Source organism: Mustela lutreola, chromosome 2 (genome assembly GCF_030435805.1).
Source record: "Mustela lutreola isolate mMusLut2 chromosome 2, mMusLut2.pri, whole genome shotgun sequence".
NCBI lineage: Eukaryota > Metazoa > Chordata > Mammalia > Carnivora > Mustelidae > Mustela > Mustela lutreola.
The window spans coordinates 178277141-178295501 of NC_081291.1; the positions used below are offsets into that span (position 1 = coordinate 178277141).

General features: G+C 35.6%; 1 pseudogene; it reads right to left on the bottom strand.

Annotated features, from left to right (window-relative positions):
- LOC131825638 (large ribosomal subunit protein eL19-like) overlaps positions 1 to 18361 on the bottom strand; it is a 48237-nt pseudogene that overhangs the window by 14711 nt on the left and 15165 nt on the right.

Genomic DNA, 18361 nt, shown 5'->3' on the forward strand with positions numbered 1-18361 from the left:
GGAAACAACATGTGTTGGAGAGGATGTGGAGAAAGGGAAACCCTCTTCCACTGTTGGTAGGAATGCAATTTGGTGCAGCCTCTTTGGAGAACAGTGTGGAGATTCCTCAAGAAATTAAAAATATAACTTCCCTATGACCCTGCCATTGCACTACTGGGTATTTACCCCAACGATACAGATGTAGTGAAAAGAAGGGCCATCTGTACCCCAATGTTTATAGCAGCAATGGCCACGGTTGCCAAACTGTGGAAAGAACCAAGATGCCCTTTAACGGACAAATGGATAAGGAAGATGTGGTCCATATACACTATGGAGTATTATGCCTCCATCAGAAAGGACGAATACCCAACTTTTGTAGCAACATGGATGGGACTGGAAGAGATTATACTGAGTGAAATAAGTCAAGCAGAGAGAGTCAATTATCATATGGTTTCACTTATTTGTGGAGCATAACAAAAAGCATGGAGGACATGGGGAGTTAGAAAGGAGAAGGGAGTTGGGGTAAATTGGAAGGGGAGGTGAATCATGAGAGACTGTGGACTCTGAAAAACAATCTGAGGGGTTTGAAGTGGTGGGGGGTGGGAGGTCGGGGTACCCAGTGGTGGGTATTATAGAGGGCACGGATTGCATGGAGCACTGGGTGTGGTGAAAAAACAATGAATACTGTTATGCTGAAATAAATTAATTAAAAATAAATAAATAAAAAAAAGAGTTTATCTCTCCTATTTTGATTGACAGACTTTCTGGATAAAATATTCTTGGTTGCATATTTTTCTCACTTAGCACACTGAATATATCATGTCAATCCTTTCTGGCCTGCCAACTCTCTGTGGTTAGGTCTGCTGCCAGTCTTATTATTCTAACCTTGTAGTTTACAGACCTCTTGTCTTGAGCTCCCTTCAGGATTTTGTTTTTGTCTCTGAGATTTACAAGTTTCACTATTATATGTCTTGTGTTGAACTATTTTTATTGATTTTTGAGGGGAATTCTCTGTTCCTTCTGGGTTTAAATGTCTGTTTCCTTCCCCAGATTAAGGAAGTTCTCTGCTATAATATGCTCCAACATACCTTCTGCCCCTCCCCGTCTCTCTTTTCACTTCTTCTGGGATCCTAATTATTCTAATATTTTTTCACTTTATGTATCATTTGTCTCTTGAATTCTCCCTTCATGATCCAGTAGTGTTTATCTCTCTTTTTCTCAGTTTCCTTATTCTCCATCATTTTGTCATCTATATCACTAACTCTGTCTTGTGCTTCATTTATTCTAGCAATTAGAACCTCTATTTTTTATTGTACCTCATTAATAATCTTTTTAAATTTTGACTTGACTGGATTTTAGTTCTTTTATTTCTCCAGAAAGTACTTTCCTAGTGTTTCCTATGCTTTTTTCAAGCCCAGCTAGTATCTTTATAATTGTTATTCTGAAATCTAGTTCTGACATCTTACTTACATCCATACTGATTAGGTGCCTGGCAGTCAGTACTGCCTCTTGTTCTCTTTTGTTATGATGAGTTTTTCTGTCTTGTCATTCTGTCCAGAGAAGAATAGATGAACAAGAGAAAAAAATACTGGAATGACAACAATGACCCTAGAAGAAATATACACTAAACAAATCGGAAGAGACCTGAACCAAAGGAAAAAAAAAAGGTGAAAATTAAAGAAGAAAGAATATAATCTAGCAGGTGAACAGAATAGAGCAATACACTGAATCCTGTGTGTATTTTGGTTTCTTCATTAGAAAACTAGATCTCAAAATTGTAAAGAAAGAAAAACTTGTATATACACAAAAATAAAATTAAATATAATGAAAAGATAGAATATAACTGTAAAAAATGAAAAATTAAAAATGATTTTTAAGAGAGTTGATAAGATAAGAAATTGATTGGAAAAGGAAAGAGAAAAAAATGAAAATTGAAAAACTAAAGAATTGTAGGGGGAAAAATCCCCATGAAATCTATATATTATTTTCCCTTAGCCCTGGGGTTTTGCAGTTCTCTATGATTGGTAAACTTGGTCTTAGCTGGATATCCTTGCTGTTCTTCTGGGGCAGGGGCTTGTTGCATTGAATGAATAGAGTTTTACACTTTAATCAAATTTATACACCTTAAGTCTGGAAGGCATAATTAGCATGCATAATGATAGATTAAGGGCCAACAGAACTCAACAGGTAAAATCAAATTGGCTGAAGTTAATATGATAAAATGTAACTGAAGATTAGCAAAAAATCCTGTATTTCCGTTCAGTAATTCAATCATCCATAAACAGGGAGAGCTTATTGAACAGCAGTTCATATGAAAAAAGACCTAGATTTTCAATTGGTCAAATGCTCGCTATGACCACATAGTTGGCAGAAAAACAAATGTAATTCATCCACCCCACCCAGGCAAATAAAGGCTTATTTTATTGAATAATGATGGAGCTATACAATTCTGGAGGCCAGTATGTACAGACAAAAGAGGGGAGCCTTAGTTCTTGGTCTCTGTCCTGTTCTCTTCCTTGACCTGGAGCTATTCCTCCCAGCACTTATGTACTTCCTTGACCTTAGACCTGTGTGTCTCAGCTTGGTCAGCATCTTCTTGCTGCCCTTGTTGGCCTCCAGCTTATGAATGTGTTTCATAAAAATCAGCTTGTTTTTAAACACATTCTCCTTCACCTTCAAGTATAGGCTGTGATACACGCAGTTGTCAGTCTTCTTATATTCACTGCATCTCCTGAGCAGCCAGCTCTGACTTCTCATGCAGGTTACTTCTCAGGCATTTGGCAGTGCCCTTTGCATACTTGTGCCTGTTATACCTGCCTTTATAGCAGGGCAAGGTGTTTATTCAGCACTGAGTGTGGGAATGGTCAGTGAATGTTTTCTGAATGATCAGTCCATCTTTTTTTTTTTTTTTTAAGATTTTATTTATTTGACAGACAGAGATCATAAGCAGACAGAGAGGCAGGCAGAGAAAGAGGAGGAAGCAGGCTCCCTGAGAAGCAGAGAGCCCGATGCGGGGCTCAATCCCAGAACCTTGGGATCATGACCTGAGCCGAAGGCAGAGGCTTTAACCCACTGAGCCACCCAGGTGCCCTTGATCAGTCCATCTTTGATTAGCCTCCAGATCCACTGATAGGAGTTGGTGTGGGTGATTTCTTTTGCCTCATTGGGTTCCAACCAGACCTTTTTACCGCAGTGAAGGATACTATAAATGAGCCTTTTTTGAAGCCTCAAGGCTGCTGTTCAGTTTTCAATAAGCAGTTCTAGGAAGTAGATCAGAGAAGATAACCAGTCTGCTCTTACTATGTACTGATTCATATTCTCAGGCTCCACCGACGCAACACACACTTACCCAGCACCTCCCAGAAATAGCTAGCTGGTCAGTGCTGCGTGGTAATAGAGATAATCAAGGACTTGAGGAGTTTTTTAGCTGATGTTATATCATATTTGGGCTGAGTTCTGGTGCCACATTTTCGAGATATTGATGAACAAACCATAGCTGGATGCAGGAGAGTTTTATTTATTTAAATTTTTGTGTTGTTATTATAGTATTTATAAATGCTTAAATGTTGATGAAATTGATGGATAAAAATTTTTCGCAACAGTCCTGCCATGTTTTATTCCTTCTTACAAAAGTGAAAAACAAAGTCTAAGAGAGGTATAGTAACACCTATAGTAACACCACTAATTAGTGGCAGAGTCTGGGTTTGAATTCATTTTTGTTTGACTCCCAAAATCCATGCTTTTTCTAATGTGCTGTTCATGCCATTGTATTAAAAATAAATGCTTTCTTTTTCTGATTTATTGATGTAAGAATAGTAAAAGACTTACAAACCCAGAGCCCAGAAATACATGTATGGTCAATTAACTTACAACAAAGGAGCCAAGAATATACAATGGGAAAAGGACATTCTCTTCAATAAATAGTGTTGGGAAAACTGTACAGCCACATGAAAAAGAATAAAGCTGGGCCACTATTTGACACCATATACAAAAATTAATTAAAAATGAATTAGGATTTGAACATCAGACCTGAAGTCTATTTGAAAATAGGCAGTAAGCTCCTTGACACTGGTCATGGTGATGATTTTTTTTAGGGGGTTGATATAATATTTGAGAAATAATAAATAATCCTGCATATCATATATTTATAATTTTTTCTATAGCCCTCCAGATATGCTATTTTTTCTCTAAACTTTTCCCTTCAGGCTGCAACTTTATTACATATAATTCAAGTAAGGGTACATGAAATTTTAGTTTTCAAAATAAATAAGTTTTATTTACTGAGTAAGTCACTATAAAGAAACTTACAGTAATGAAAATATAAATCATCTGTTTTCAGTAGGCTCAGTTAATAGTATTGTGGTTTGATATGGTAATGGATATATACATAAATATACTTCATAGAAAATAAAATGCATAAGTAATAGAAATACATTAATATTTTAAACTACTCATTTTCCCTAGAGACATAATAACTAGTGCCAAAAATTTGTATGTACAATCATGGTAATAACCACATCGGTAGCTTTGACTGACAAATTTTGATTAGTGATCCTTAAGTGCATGTTTCAGTGAAAAAATATGAGTAATACTTTGAGATAATTCCCCTTACCCACCATAAAACAACCTGGCCATCTTCCAGTGGAAGGGAAATTGTGATATCTTAGAAGAGACTTTGGGGACTTATATGAAATTACACTGTAATCACTTCTCTTAAAAGGAGAGTGCACCCTTGCATGAATTTACACACACACACACACACACACACACACACACATACTGTCACCAACACCACCAACACCCCACCATCAACACCAGCAATAAAAACTTCTAAAGGGAGATCTGTAGTTTGGACAACATGTTTCTTGATCAGCATCCCTGAACTGTTAGGGTCCCACACTGCTGGGGGGAATATGCTCTGTATTTAATGTGAAAGCCCCAGCTGTCTATTTCTTAGAGGAACATTTGTTTTTCAGAACATGATTTTGGCTTCCGATGACCCCAACATGTCTTTTAGCAGAGAGAGTGTCGTGAAGGATTAGGCTGGGATGTTGAGACAATGGTTATGGAAGTTAAGTTTTTAAAATCCGTGCAGTTCATTGGTAAGGGCTAACGTGACTGGCAATGACAGAAATACAACCTTAAACCCAGTGGGGAAGAGAAGTATTTTACAACATTCTTCAGGCCTTTGTTTTCTCTCATCTGCCTTTTCTCTAAGGCATCTACATTAAAGAATGAAATTTTTAAATTAATTTTCACTTTCCTGTACCTTTATTGTCTTTATTCTCATAGCCTCAGCTGGAGTAGGACATTTGAAATTGATGAGAAACATTATGAGTTGTCTTGTGCTCTGGTGAAGAATGCAGTCTTTACTAGAGGCAGCATGGGTTCGAATCCTGTTTTTGCCACTGATTCTGTTAAGAGGCACTTTTCTAGGCACTGAGAACGTAGCATAAAAAAAGACAAAATCTCCACTATCAGGAACAATATTTAGTAGCTTTAGGACATTATTCTGTAATTCAGCTTCCTCCTCAATGGCAACTATAAAGGCATCTACCTCTTGAGCATGTTTTAAGCCTTCACTGAGTTAATATATACAAAATCCTTAGTCCAGAGGTTAGCCATCAAAAACATTTCATAAATGTTAAATATTACATTTCACACCTTTTTTTCAGTTGAGGGGGGATGCTGTTGACTTGTATTTTTGTGAAGTGTAACACACACTCTTGTACCTGTGTTCCCTTTTCAGGCATGGCTTTTGGGGGAACCCAAAATGACACAGCCCTTCATTGGTGGTGTGTGTTCCTCATATCTTCTCCCACTCAGTTGCTTGCATTTCACTTTTTTAAATAGGACTTTTTAATGAAAAGAAGTTCTTAATTTTAATGTAGACCAACTTCTCAATCCTATGTCAAATGTTTTTGTGTCTTAATTATGAAATTCTTTACCACCCTATTATCATGAAGATAAGAATCTTCTATATTTTCCTCCAAACTTCTATTTGTTTTTGGAGTTACAGTCTATCTGGAATCAATTTTGTGTATGGTAAGAGGAATAGGAAGTTTCTCTCTTTTTTTTTTTTACATTGGAATGCTTAGTTGACTGTGGTAGGCAGAATGATGGCCTTGCAAAGATGTCCATGTCCTAATCACAGAGATCTTCATGGCAAAAGGAACTTTGCAGATATGACTTCAAGATGGGGAGACTATCCTGGGTTTTCTGATCGGACCACATTTAATCAAATGGGTCCCTAAAACAGGAAAACCTTTCCAGGCTGTGGTCAGAGAGAGATGTGAGTACGGAAGAATAATCAGAGAAATGCAACATTGCTGGCTTTGAAAATGGAGCAAGGGGGCCAAGAGTCAATGTGGAACAGTGAGTTGGGAACCCCGGAAGCTTCTAGAATCAGCATGGCAAGGGAATGGATTTTCTCTTAGAGTTTCTAGAGAGTAACACAGCCCTGCCAGTACTTTGATTTATCTCATTGTGACTTGTGTTGGATTTCTGACAGAAAGAACTGTAAGTTAATAAAGTTCTGTTGTTTTAAGATAAGTCTGTGGTTATCTGTTATGACAGTTATACAAGATTAATGCATGGACCCAGCACTATTTATGGAAAAGATAATCTTTCACCCACTTTTCTGCAGCTCTACTTTTGTCATAATTGTGTGTCCAACCAAGCAGTAACTGTTTCTGCATTTTTTATTTTGTGTCAGTGGGCTTTTTGTCTGTTTTTGTGAAAGTACTGTCCTCCCTTAGCTTATATTGCTTTTTAATATTTTAGACATAATTTAATAATTCCTGTAAATAATTCTCAGTAGGGCAAAGTTTCCCATGGTGTTCTTTAACAGTGATTTAGCTCTCCTTCTTTATATTTCAATATAAACTATATAATCACCTTGTCAGTTTCATCAACAATAATAACAAAAACTTTCTGGGATCTTGATTGGTATAGTACTTCCTCCATAGATCAATTCAAGAAGTTGATGTCTTCATAATACTTAATAATACTTCATAATACTTCATGATTTTGAAAAACTCATTGATGACATTTTTGTCATTTATTTCATCTTCCTTAATTTTTCTTAATAATGCTTATAGTTTTCAATGCAGAGGACTTACAAAACTTTTGTTAGATTTATTCTTCAGCATTTAATCTTATTTTATTGTAAACAATGTGTTTTATATTTTTTCCTTTTTTTACTAATGTATACAATTTATTTTTGTGTATTATATATATAGTTTTGGTACATCGATTTTTCCAGTAGCTTCATTAATATATTTATTAATATCAAAATTTACCTGTAGTTTTTTGGGAATCTACTTATACAACCATATGATCTGTGAATAATGACAGTTTTCTTTTCCTGTCCTTACAACTTTTATTTCATGTTTTGCTTTATTCCAAAGCTAGAACCTCTAACACAGTGGTGAATAAAAGTGAGGACAGCAGGTATTTATTCTGTTCTTGATCTTAAAAAAAGTTTCAATATTTCCTCAAAAAGTATATTTGTTGTATTTTTTAAGAAATACTTTTGATTAGATTTGAAAATTCTCAACTATTACCAGTTTATTAGGAGTTATTTTGTGATCATTCTTTTTATTTTGAGATAATTTGTAGATTTTTTTCCCCATTTTTTTTTTTAATTCTAGTCAGTTAACATGGTATCATATTGGTTTCAGGAGTAGAATTTAGTGATTCATCACTGACATTCAACACCCAGTGCTCATCATAACAAGTGCCCGTCTTAATACCCATCACCCATTTAGCCCACCCTCCACCCACTTTCCTCCATCAGTCTTCAGTTTGTTTTTTATCATTAAGAGGCTCTAATGGTTTGCTTCTGCCTTTTCTTTTTCCCCCTTCCCATATGTTCACTTGTTTTGTTTCCTAAATTCCACACATGAGTATATCTCCCATCTTCTTTATCCATTCATCAGTCGATGAACAGTTGGGCTGTTTCCATAGTTTGGCTGTTGATAATGCTACAATAAACATTAGCGTGCATGTTCCTCTTCACATCTGTATTTTTTTATCCTTTGGGTAAATACCAAATAGTACAATTGCTGAATTATAGGGTAGTTCTATTTTTAACTTTTTGAGGAACCTCCATACTATTTTCCAGAATGGCTATACCAGTTTGCATTCCCACCAACAGCATAAGAGGGTTCCCCTTTCTCCATATCTTTTCCAACATCTGTTGTTTCTTGTGTGTTAATTTCAGCCATTCTGACTGGTGTGAGGTGGTATCTCATTGGAGTTTTGATGAGATAATTTGTAGATTAATACAAAGGTGTAAGAAATAACATAGAAAGATTCTATGTATTCTTTACCCAGTTCCTTTCAATGAGAACATGTTGCAGAGCTATAGTATAATATTATAATCAGGACTTTATATTACAATCCACCAATCTTATTCAGATTTCCCTAGTTTTACTTGTACTAATGTGTATTTAGTTTTGTTCAGTTTTACCTCATGTGTAGTTCCTATATCTACCGCCAAACTCAAAATACAGAACAGTTGCATCACTACAAAAATTCCTCCTGTTGCCTTTTATAAGCAAAGGTTTTTCCCTTCCATCCTCTTCTTACTTACTATCCCTAACATCTAGTAAGCACTGATTTTTTTCCCTATTTCTAAAATTTTTATTTTTAAAAATTTTATATAAATCCAATAAGTCATACAGTAATGAATGGGATTGGCTTTTTCACTCAGCATAATTTCTTGGAGATTCATCCAAATTGTTTTGTATATAAATATAGTAATTCATTCCTTTTTGTTGCTGAGTAATATTCCACAGTACAGATACATCACATTTTGTTCACATTGAAGGACCCCTGGATTGTTTCAATTTTTGATTATCATGAATAAGTTTGCTATGAACATGCATGTATAGATTTTTGTGTGAATGTATGTTCTCATTTCTCTGGGATAAATTTCCATGAGTGCAATCGCTGGATCATCTGGAGCCTTTATGTCTAGTTTTATAAGAAAGTGCCAAACAATTTCTCAGTGTAACAGTACCAAAGAGGTTTGTTTGTTTCTTTGTTTTTGAGTCAGGAATAAATGTTAAAGTTCATCAAATGCCTTCATCATCACCTGTTTAGATGATCTATGATTTTTCTCCTTTATTCTGTTACTGTGGTAAATTATGCTGTTTAATCTTTGAATTTAAAAGAACCTCACATTCTCAGCTAAATGTAACTTATTCAGGATGGATTATCTTTTCTTTTCTTTTTTTAAGATTTTATTTATTTATTTATTTGAGTCAGAGAGAGAAAGAAATTGCACTAGTTGAGGGGAGGGGTAGAGGGTGAGAGAGAAGCAGGTGCCCTGATGAGCAGGGACCTGTGGGAACTGATCCCAAAACTTGGGGATCATGACCTGAACCAAAGTCAGACACTTAACTTACTGAGCTACCCAGACATCCCTGGGGCGGATTATTTTTCCTATGTACTTTTTGACTTTGTTAATATTTTGTTCAGAATTTTTGCCTCTGTGTTAATTAGTGTAAGTTTTCTGGAAATTTTCCTTTCTCATGACATCCTTGCAGGGTTTTGGTATCAGGGTTATGCTGCCTTAGAGAAGTTAAGAAATATTTCCACTTTTTGAAATATTGTATGAATGAATTTGTGTGAGATCCGTGTTGCTGTTTCTTAACTATTTGATAATATTTACTGCTGAAGTCTACTGGGCCTGGAATATTTTGTGGAAAGGTTTTAAATTTTGGACTAAATAATTAGAGATTTATTCCTATTTTTTATTCTTTTGTCATATTTGGAAAGTTGTCATTGTTTGTTATTAATTTCCAGCCCAGTTGCGTTTGGGCTGCATATTCTGTACAATGCCAATCATTTGAAAGCTTATGGAGACTTGCTTTTATGACCCAAGGTAAGACCAACTTTTGTTCATTTGCTTTTCTATTGTTAAATTACATGTTTTGTATGTGTGAATTAAATCATTTTATTAGTTGTATTGTTTAAATATTCTTTAACTTTACAAAGTTTGATGTTTGTTCTATCAGTAACCAGGAGAAATATCAACAACTCCCTCTCTATAGAAACATTATTTTCACTTGAGGGTCTATTTTTGTTTTATAAAATGTGATTATATATTTTAAGTGCATACTGCTACATCTTCATTGTAAACTGTTTCATCATTATGAAGATTCCCTTTTTAACTCTAGTCATATTTTTGCCTTAATATTATTTTGTTTGATACCAATTTAGTTATATAAGTGTTTGTATGTTATGATTTTGTCCATTTTTTAACTTTTTAAAAAGATTTTATATATTTATTTGAGAGAGAAATAGCACAGAGGGAGAGTGAGAGGAAGAAACAGACTCCCCACTGAGCAAAGATCTCAGGTCTCAGGTGAATCCCAAGACCCTGAAATCATGACCTGATTTGAAAGCAGACACTTAACCCACTATACTACCCAGGTGCCCCCATCTTTTAACTTCTCTATATATTTATAATTAAGATCTACCTACTATTGGCAGTCTATAGTTGCTGTGTTTTGTTTTTAAAATCCAGTCTGAGGAGCCGCTGGTTGGCTTAATTTATAGAGCGTGTGACTCTTTACCTTGGGGTTGTAAGTTAAGGCTTCACATTTGGTGTGGAGCTTACTTAAAATTTAAAAAAAAAAAAAATCTGGTGTGAAAATTATTTATTTCCGGGGGCATTTATATTTAATGTGAGTACCAATATATTTGAGTTTAAATATACTGTATTAGTGTTCAGTTTTTATATGTCATGCCCATTTCTTTTCTCTTTCCTGCATTCTTTTGGATTGATTTCAATATTATTATTGTTTCATTTAATGTTCTATTAGTTAAGCTATACCCAGACTTCTGACCTATAGAAGCTGGGATACAATAAATGGCTTTGTTTTAAGCCATTAAATTTTTGGTAATTTGTTATATAGCAATAGAAAGTAATGCATTCTCCTTCATATTTGAAGGGTATTTTGCTGGAAAAAGAATTTTAGATTGGCAATATTTATTTTTCAAAACTCTGTAAATCATTCCAGTGTGTTTGGGTTGTCATTATTTATATGACTAAGGCAGCTTCCAGCTGAATTATTGCCTTTCTGAAGATAATCTCAATAATTCTTATTCTTTTTAAAGAATTTCTCTTCCTCATATGATCTCCCTGATATGAGGAAGTGGTGATGCAACATGGGGGCTTAAGGGGGTAGGAGAAGAATAAATGAAACAAGATGGGATTGGGAGGGAGACAAACCATAAGTGACTCTTAATCTCACAAAACAAACTGAGGGTTGCTGGGGGGAGGGGGGTTGGGAGAAGGGGGTGGGGTTATGGACATTGGGGAGGGTATGTGCTTTGGTGAGTGCTGTGAAGTGTGTAAACCTGGCAATTCACAGACCTGTACCCCTGAGGATAAAAATATATTATATGTTTATAAAAAATAAAAAATTCATAAAAAAAAAAGAATTTCTCTTCTATTTTCATCAATTTACTTTGATATGCCTAGATTTTTTTTTCTTTAATCCTGCAGAGGACTCATGGGGCTTTTGAATTCTTCTTAAATGGATTTATATTTGTCTGAGGAGTGTCTAGAACTACTAGCAATGCAAGTTCACTTTGATATAGTATCTGGGATTAAGATTTCATAGGAGTAGGCTTAATCTTAATCTCTATACTCTTATGGTTTAGCCTTTGGGGTATTTACTAGGACCTCCCTACTCCCCACCCACATTCCTTGATTAGCCCCATTATCCAGTTTTTGTCCTCCATCCAGATGAAGGTATTAAAAACTCTGCTCAACTTTTTATTCATCTCTTCCATAGTTGGTATATACTTTTAGGACAAAAGTAACCAAACTGGTAGGCTCTCCTGTATTGTTCCACCCTAAACCTTTTCCTTCCTTTCCTTAATCTTAGCCCTAATGATCTTCACTGCCATATTGGCTTTGCAATACCTACAGGTAGATTTTTTGAAAAAGTTTGTCGAGATTTTCTGGGGGCAACTGGTTAAAATTATTCTGTCTGCCATTACCAGAAATTGAAAGTTCATTATGGATTTTAAAACATATCCCCCAGCAGCTGTCTTTCAACTTATTGTGGTCCCTATTGTAGGCTACTGGTTTTTAAGTCAGTTCCCAGCAAGTGTGTCAGATTCTTAGATGTTTTTACGAACATTTAATCAATGTTAATATAATTTTAAAGAATTCATTGGTCATTTAGAATATGTGTCATCTAGGTAAGGTCTTACTGAAAATAGGTGAAATCTTAGACTGATTTCATGCTAATAAGTCTGTACAAAACAGGAAACGAAAAAAAAAAATCAATACAATGAGGTATTGCATCACCCCATTAGGATATATGTAATTTAAAAAGTGTCCACAAAGATGTGAGGAAATAAAAATGCTTATTCACTGTTTGGGCTTTACAAAGCAGGCTGGCTGTTCCTCAGAAGGTTAAACCAGTGTTACCATATGGGTCAGCAATTCTACTCCTAGATATATACCTAAGAGAAATGAAAATTTATGTCCTTAAAAAACCCTGTACATTGGGGCAGCTGGGTGGCTCAGGGGTTAAGCCTCTGCCTTCAGCTCAGGTCATGATCCCAGAATCCTGGGATCAAGCCCCACATTGGGCTCTCAGTTCCACGGGGAGCCTGCTTCCCCCTCTCTCTCTGCCTGCCTCTCTGCCTCCTTGTGATCTCTGTCTATCAAATAAATAAAATCTTTAAAAACAAAAACGAAAGCAAAAACAAACCCTGTACATGAGTGTTTGAAGTAGCATTATTTATAATGGTCCAACAGTGAAAACAACACAAATAGCCATCAATGATGAATAGATAAAATGTTGTACAGCTACACAAGGGAATATTATTCAGCAATAAAAAACAATGAAGTACTAGACATACTACAACATGGTGAATCTGGAAAATTTTATGCTGAATGAAAAAAGCCACTCACGAAGGACCACATATTTTATGATTCCATTTATAGGGACTGGTCAGAATAGGAAAATCTTTAAAAACAGAAATTAGATTAGTGGTTGCCTAGGTCTGAGGGGGTTGAGGAGAATGAGGAGTTATTGTAATGGGTACAAAGCTTCTTTTTAGGATAATGAAACATTCTAAAATTGATTGTTAAAATGATTGTACCACTCTGTGTATAAATTTACCTTTAAATGAGTGAATTCTGTGGTACATGAATTATATTTCAATAGGTTGGTTATATATAAAGAACACAAGTAAGTTATAATCTGTGCTATTGACTCCAACTTCAAAAGGATTTCAAAAAGTATGAGAATTGTGGTGTTGGTATAAAAGCGAAACAAACAAACAAAAAAAACAAAAACAAAAACTAGGGCACCTGGGTGACTCAGTCAGTTAAGCGTCTGACTCTTGGTTTCAGCTCAGGTCATGATCTCAGATCCTGGGATGGAGCCCAATGCTCAGCAGAGAGTCTGTTTGAGGATTTTCTTTCCCACTCCTGTTCCTTCCCACTTTCTTTCTCTAAAATAAATAAATAAATCTTTAAAAAAAAAAGAAAGAAAAAGCTCAAATCCACACTGCATTCAATAATCTTTCTTCTGTTGGTGAAAATGAGTTGTTTTTCTTATTTTCATCTATCTTTTTTATACTTTTGGAGGGGAGAGGATTTGGATGATTTCAGATTTTAACATTGAATCATTTGTTTATACGATTTTTAAAAAAAAATATTTTATTTATTTATTTGACAGAGAGAGATCACAAGTAGGCAGAAAGGCAGGCAGAGAGAGAGAGAGAGGAGGAAGCAGACTCCCTGATGAGCAGAGAGCCCGATGCGGGACTCGATCCCAGGACCCTGAGATCATGACCGGAGCCGAAGGCAGCGGCTTAACCCACTGAGCCACCCAGGCACCCTGTTTATACAATTTTAAGTATCATTTGAAAATGCCCATGAATAGACTCCTAAAAATAAATTAAATTTCAAGGAGAAATATTTGATGTAAACTTTCCTTATAAAATGTTAGCCAAATGACTCCTTGATGCTCTTCTGACCAAAGTTGGCTGAAGAAAATTGATAGAGTTACTGGTTACTTCTGTGGTAGAATTTTAAAATATGTAATGAGACTACACACTGACTAAAAGAGAACTAGAATAAGTGCTCATTTCTTGGGTATTCTAATTTCCTCTTACTGTAAAACATTTGGTTATAACTTGAAGCTTAGCTCTTCCTTTTAATAAGCTTTAGGGAAAATCACCCCATTTCAAAAAATTGTGTGTAGTTAACGGCAAATTCACTTCTTTTGTCTTTTCATATGTGATGTGAAAATTAAGGGATTAAAAAAGAATGTCCACTCATAAATGCTGAAAGTGCAGTCAGTATACCTGTACCTAGATAATCAAATCTTAGATATAAAAACATTTTATTTATGTCTATTCATTTATGTATTTATTTCCAAATTACTGCTCTGGGAGCCTTCATAAGAACAATAGTAAGAATGAAGTGAATTCATATACTCTTTTGTTTTTTAATGTTATATTAGTCACCATACATTACATCATTAGTTTTTGATGTAGTATTCCATGATTCATTATTTGTGTATAACACCCAGTGGTCTAAGCAATATGTGCCTTCCTTAATACCCGTCACTGGGCTAACCCATCCCCTCACCCTTCCAAAACCCTCAGTTTGTTTCCTGGGGTCCCTAGTCTCTCATGGTTCCTCTCCCTCTCTGATGTTTTCCTCCTTCATTTTTTCCTTCCTCCTAATGTCCTCCATGCTATTCCTTATGTTCTACAAATAAGTGAAACCATATGATAATTGACTTTCTCTGCTTGACTTACTTCACTTAGCATAATCTCCTCTAGTTCCATTCATGCTGATGCAAAAGTTGGGTATTCATCCTTTCTGATGGCCAAATAATATTCTATTTTATATATGGAAGACATCATCTTTATTTGTTCATCTGTTGAAGGGCATCTCAGTTCTTTCCACAGTTTGGCTATTGTAGACATTGTTGCTATGAACATTGGGGTGCATGTGCCCCTTATTTTCACTAAATCTGTAACTTTGGGGTAAATACCCAGCCATGCAATTGTTGGGTCCTAGGGTAACTCTATTTTTAACTTTTAGAGTAACCTCCACAACGTTTTCCAAAGTGGCTGTACCAACTTGCATTCCCACCAAAAGTGTAAGAGGATTCCCCTTTCTCCATAACCTCTCTAACATTTGTTGCTTCTTGCCTTGTCAATTTTTGTCATTCTAACTGGTGTAAGGCAGTATCTCAATGTGGTTTTGATACAAATTTCCCTGTTGGCTAAAGATGATGAAGATTTTTCATGTGTCTGTTGGCCATTTGTCATGTCTTCTTTGGAGAAGTGCCTGTTCATGTCTTCTGCCCATTTTTTTTTTTTTTTTTTAAATGTGATTGTCTGGTTTTTGAACATTGAGTTTGAGGAGTTCTTTATAGATCTTGGATATCAGCCCTTTCTCTGTAGTATCATTTGTAACTTTCTTCTCCCATTCTGTGGGATGCCTGTTTTTTTTGTTTGTTTGTTTTGTTTTTGTTTTTAAAGATTTTATTTATTTTACAGACAGAGATCACAAGTAGGTGGAGAGGCAGGCAGAGAAAGAGGAGGAAACAGGCTCCCCAATGTGGGGCTCCATCCCAGGACCCTGGGATCATGACCTGAGTCGAAGGCAGAGGCTTTAACCCACTGAACCACCCAGGTGCCCCACCTGTTTGTTTTTTTGACTGTTTCCTTTGCTGGGCAGAAACTTTATATCTTGATGAAGTCCCAAAAGTTCATTTTCGCATTTGTTTCCCTTGCCTTTGGAGACCTGTCTTTAAAGAAGCTATTGTGGCTGATGTTGAAGAGGTTACTTCCTATGTTCTTCTCTAGGATTTTGATGGATTCCTGTCTCACATTGAGGTCTTTCATTCATTTAGAGTTTATCTTTGTGTATGGTGAAAGAGAATGGTTCATTATTTATTGAACCATTTATTGAAGAGATTGTCTTTTTCCCATTGGATATTTTTTCCTGCTTTGTCGAAGATTAGTTGACCATAAAATTGAGGGTCCATATCTGATCTATTCTGTTTCATTGATCTATGTGTCTGTTTTTGTGCCAGTACCATGCTGTCTTAGTGATCACAACTTTGTAATATAGCTTCAAATCAGGCAAAGTGATGCCTCCAGCTTTGTTTTTCTGTTTCAACATTTCCATGGTGACTCAGGGTCTTTTCTGGTTTCATAAAAATTTTAGGATTATTTGTTCTAGCATTTTGAAAAATGTCATTGGTGTTTTGATCAGGATGGCATTGAAAGTATACATTCTTCTGGGCAGTATAGACATTTTTATAATGTTTATTCTTCTGATAAAAAGGCAGGACTCAACCATAAGCTGTCTATAGGAGATAATTTTGAACCTAAAGATACATCAGACTGAAAGTGAAGGGATGGAGAACTATTTTTCATGCCAGCAGATCTCAAAAGAAAGCTAGGGTAGCAATTCTCATATCAGACAAACTAGATTTTAACCTAAATACTGTAGTTAGTGATACAAAAAGACACTATATCATTCTTAAAGGGTATATCCAACAAGAGGATCTAACAATTATAAATATCTATTTCCCAACATGGGAGCAACCAACTACATAAGCCAACTCTTAACGAAATAAAGAGACATATAGATAATAATACATTAATAGTATGGTACCTCAACACTCTACTCTCAGCAATAGACAGATCATCTAAGTAGAAAATCAACAAAGAAATAAGAGCTTTGAATGACACACTGGACCACATGGACCTCATAGATACATACAGAGCATTCCACTCTAAAACAACAGAATACTCATTCTTCTCGAGCACACATGGAATTTTCTCCAGAATAGACCACATACTGGGTCACAAATCAAGGCCCAACTGATACCAAAAGATTGAGATTATTCTCTGCATATTCTCAGACCACAATGCTTTGAAACTGGAACTTAATCACAAGAAAAAATTTGGAAGAAATTCAAACACTTGGAAGCTAAAGACCATCCTGCTTAAGAATGTTTGGTCAACCAGGAAATCAAAGAGGAATTTAATTCATGGAAACCAATGAGAATGAAAACACATCAGTCTAAAACCTATGGGATACGGTAAAGGTGGTCCTAAGGGGGAAAATACATAGCCATCTAAGCCTCACTCAAAAAAATAGAAAAATCCTGAATTGACCAACTTTACACCTTAAAGAACTGGAGAAAAAGCAACAAATGAACCATAAGCAAGGCACGAGAAGAGAAATAATTAAAATTACAGCAGAGATCAATGAATTAGAAACCAGAAATACAGTAGAGCTGATCCACGAAACTAGAAGCTGGTTCTTTGAAAGAAGTAGTAAGATTGATAAACCACTGGCCAGACTAATGCAAAGGAAAAAAGAAAGGACCTAAATTAATAAAATTATGAATGAAAGGGGAGATATCACAACTAATACCAAGGAAATAGAAACAATCACCAGAAATAATTATCAACAACTATATGCCAATAAATTAAGCAACCTGGAAGAAATGGATGCATTCCTGGGAACCTATAAACTGCTAAGACTGAAACAGGAAGAAGGTGACAACCTGAATAGACCAATAACCAGTAATGAGATTGAAGCAGTGATCCAAAACCTCCCAAAAAAACAAGAGTCTAAGACCTGATGGATACCCTGGGGAATTCTACCAAACATTCAAAGAAGACATAATATGTATTCTCCTGAAGCTATTTCAAAAAACAGAAACAGAGTTCCCTCTGTTTCTTCCAGACCCATTCTATGAGTCCAGCACTACCTTGATCCCCAAACCAGGCAAAGACCCCATCAAAAAGGAGAATTTCAGACCAATATCCCTGATGAAAATGGATGCCAAAATTCTCAACAAGATGCTAGCTGACAGGATCCAACAGTGCATTAAAAGGATTATCCATCACAACCAGGTGGGATTTATCTCTGGGATGCAAAGGTGTTCAACATTCACATATCAATCAATGTGATAGAACACATTAATAAGAGGAGAAAGAAGAACCATGTGATCCTGTCAATCGATGCAGAAAAAGCACTTGACAAAATACAGCATCCTTTCCTGATTAAAACTCTTCAGAGCATAGGAATAGAGGGAACATTCCTCAATTTCATAAAAAACAGCTATGAAAAGCTCACAGTGAATAACACTCTCAATGGGGAAAAGCTGAGAGCCTTTCTCTTAAGATCAGGAACACAACAAAGATGCCCTCTCGCTGTTGTTCTGTTGTACTGTTGTTCAACATAGTACTAGAATTCCTAGCAATAGCAATCAGACAAAAGAAAGAAATTAAAGGTATTTAGACTGGCAATGAAGAAGTCAAACTCTCTTTCTTTGCAGATGACATGATACTCTATGTG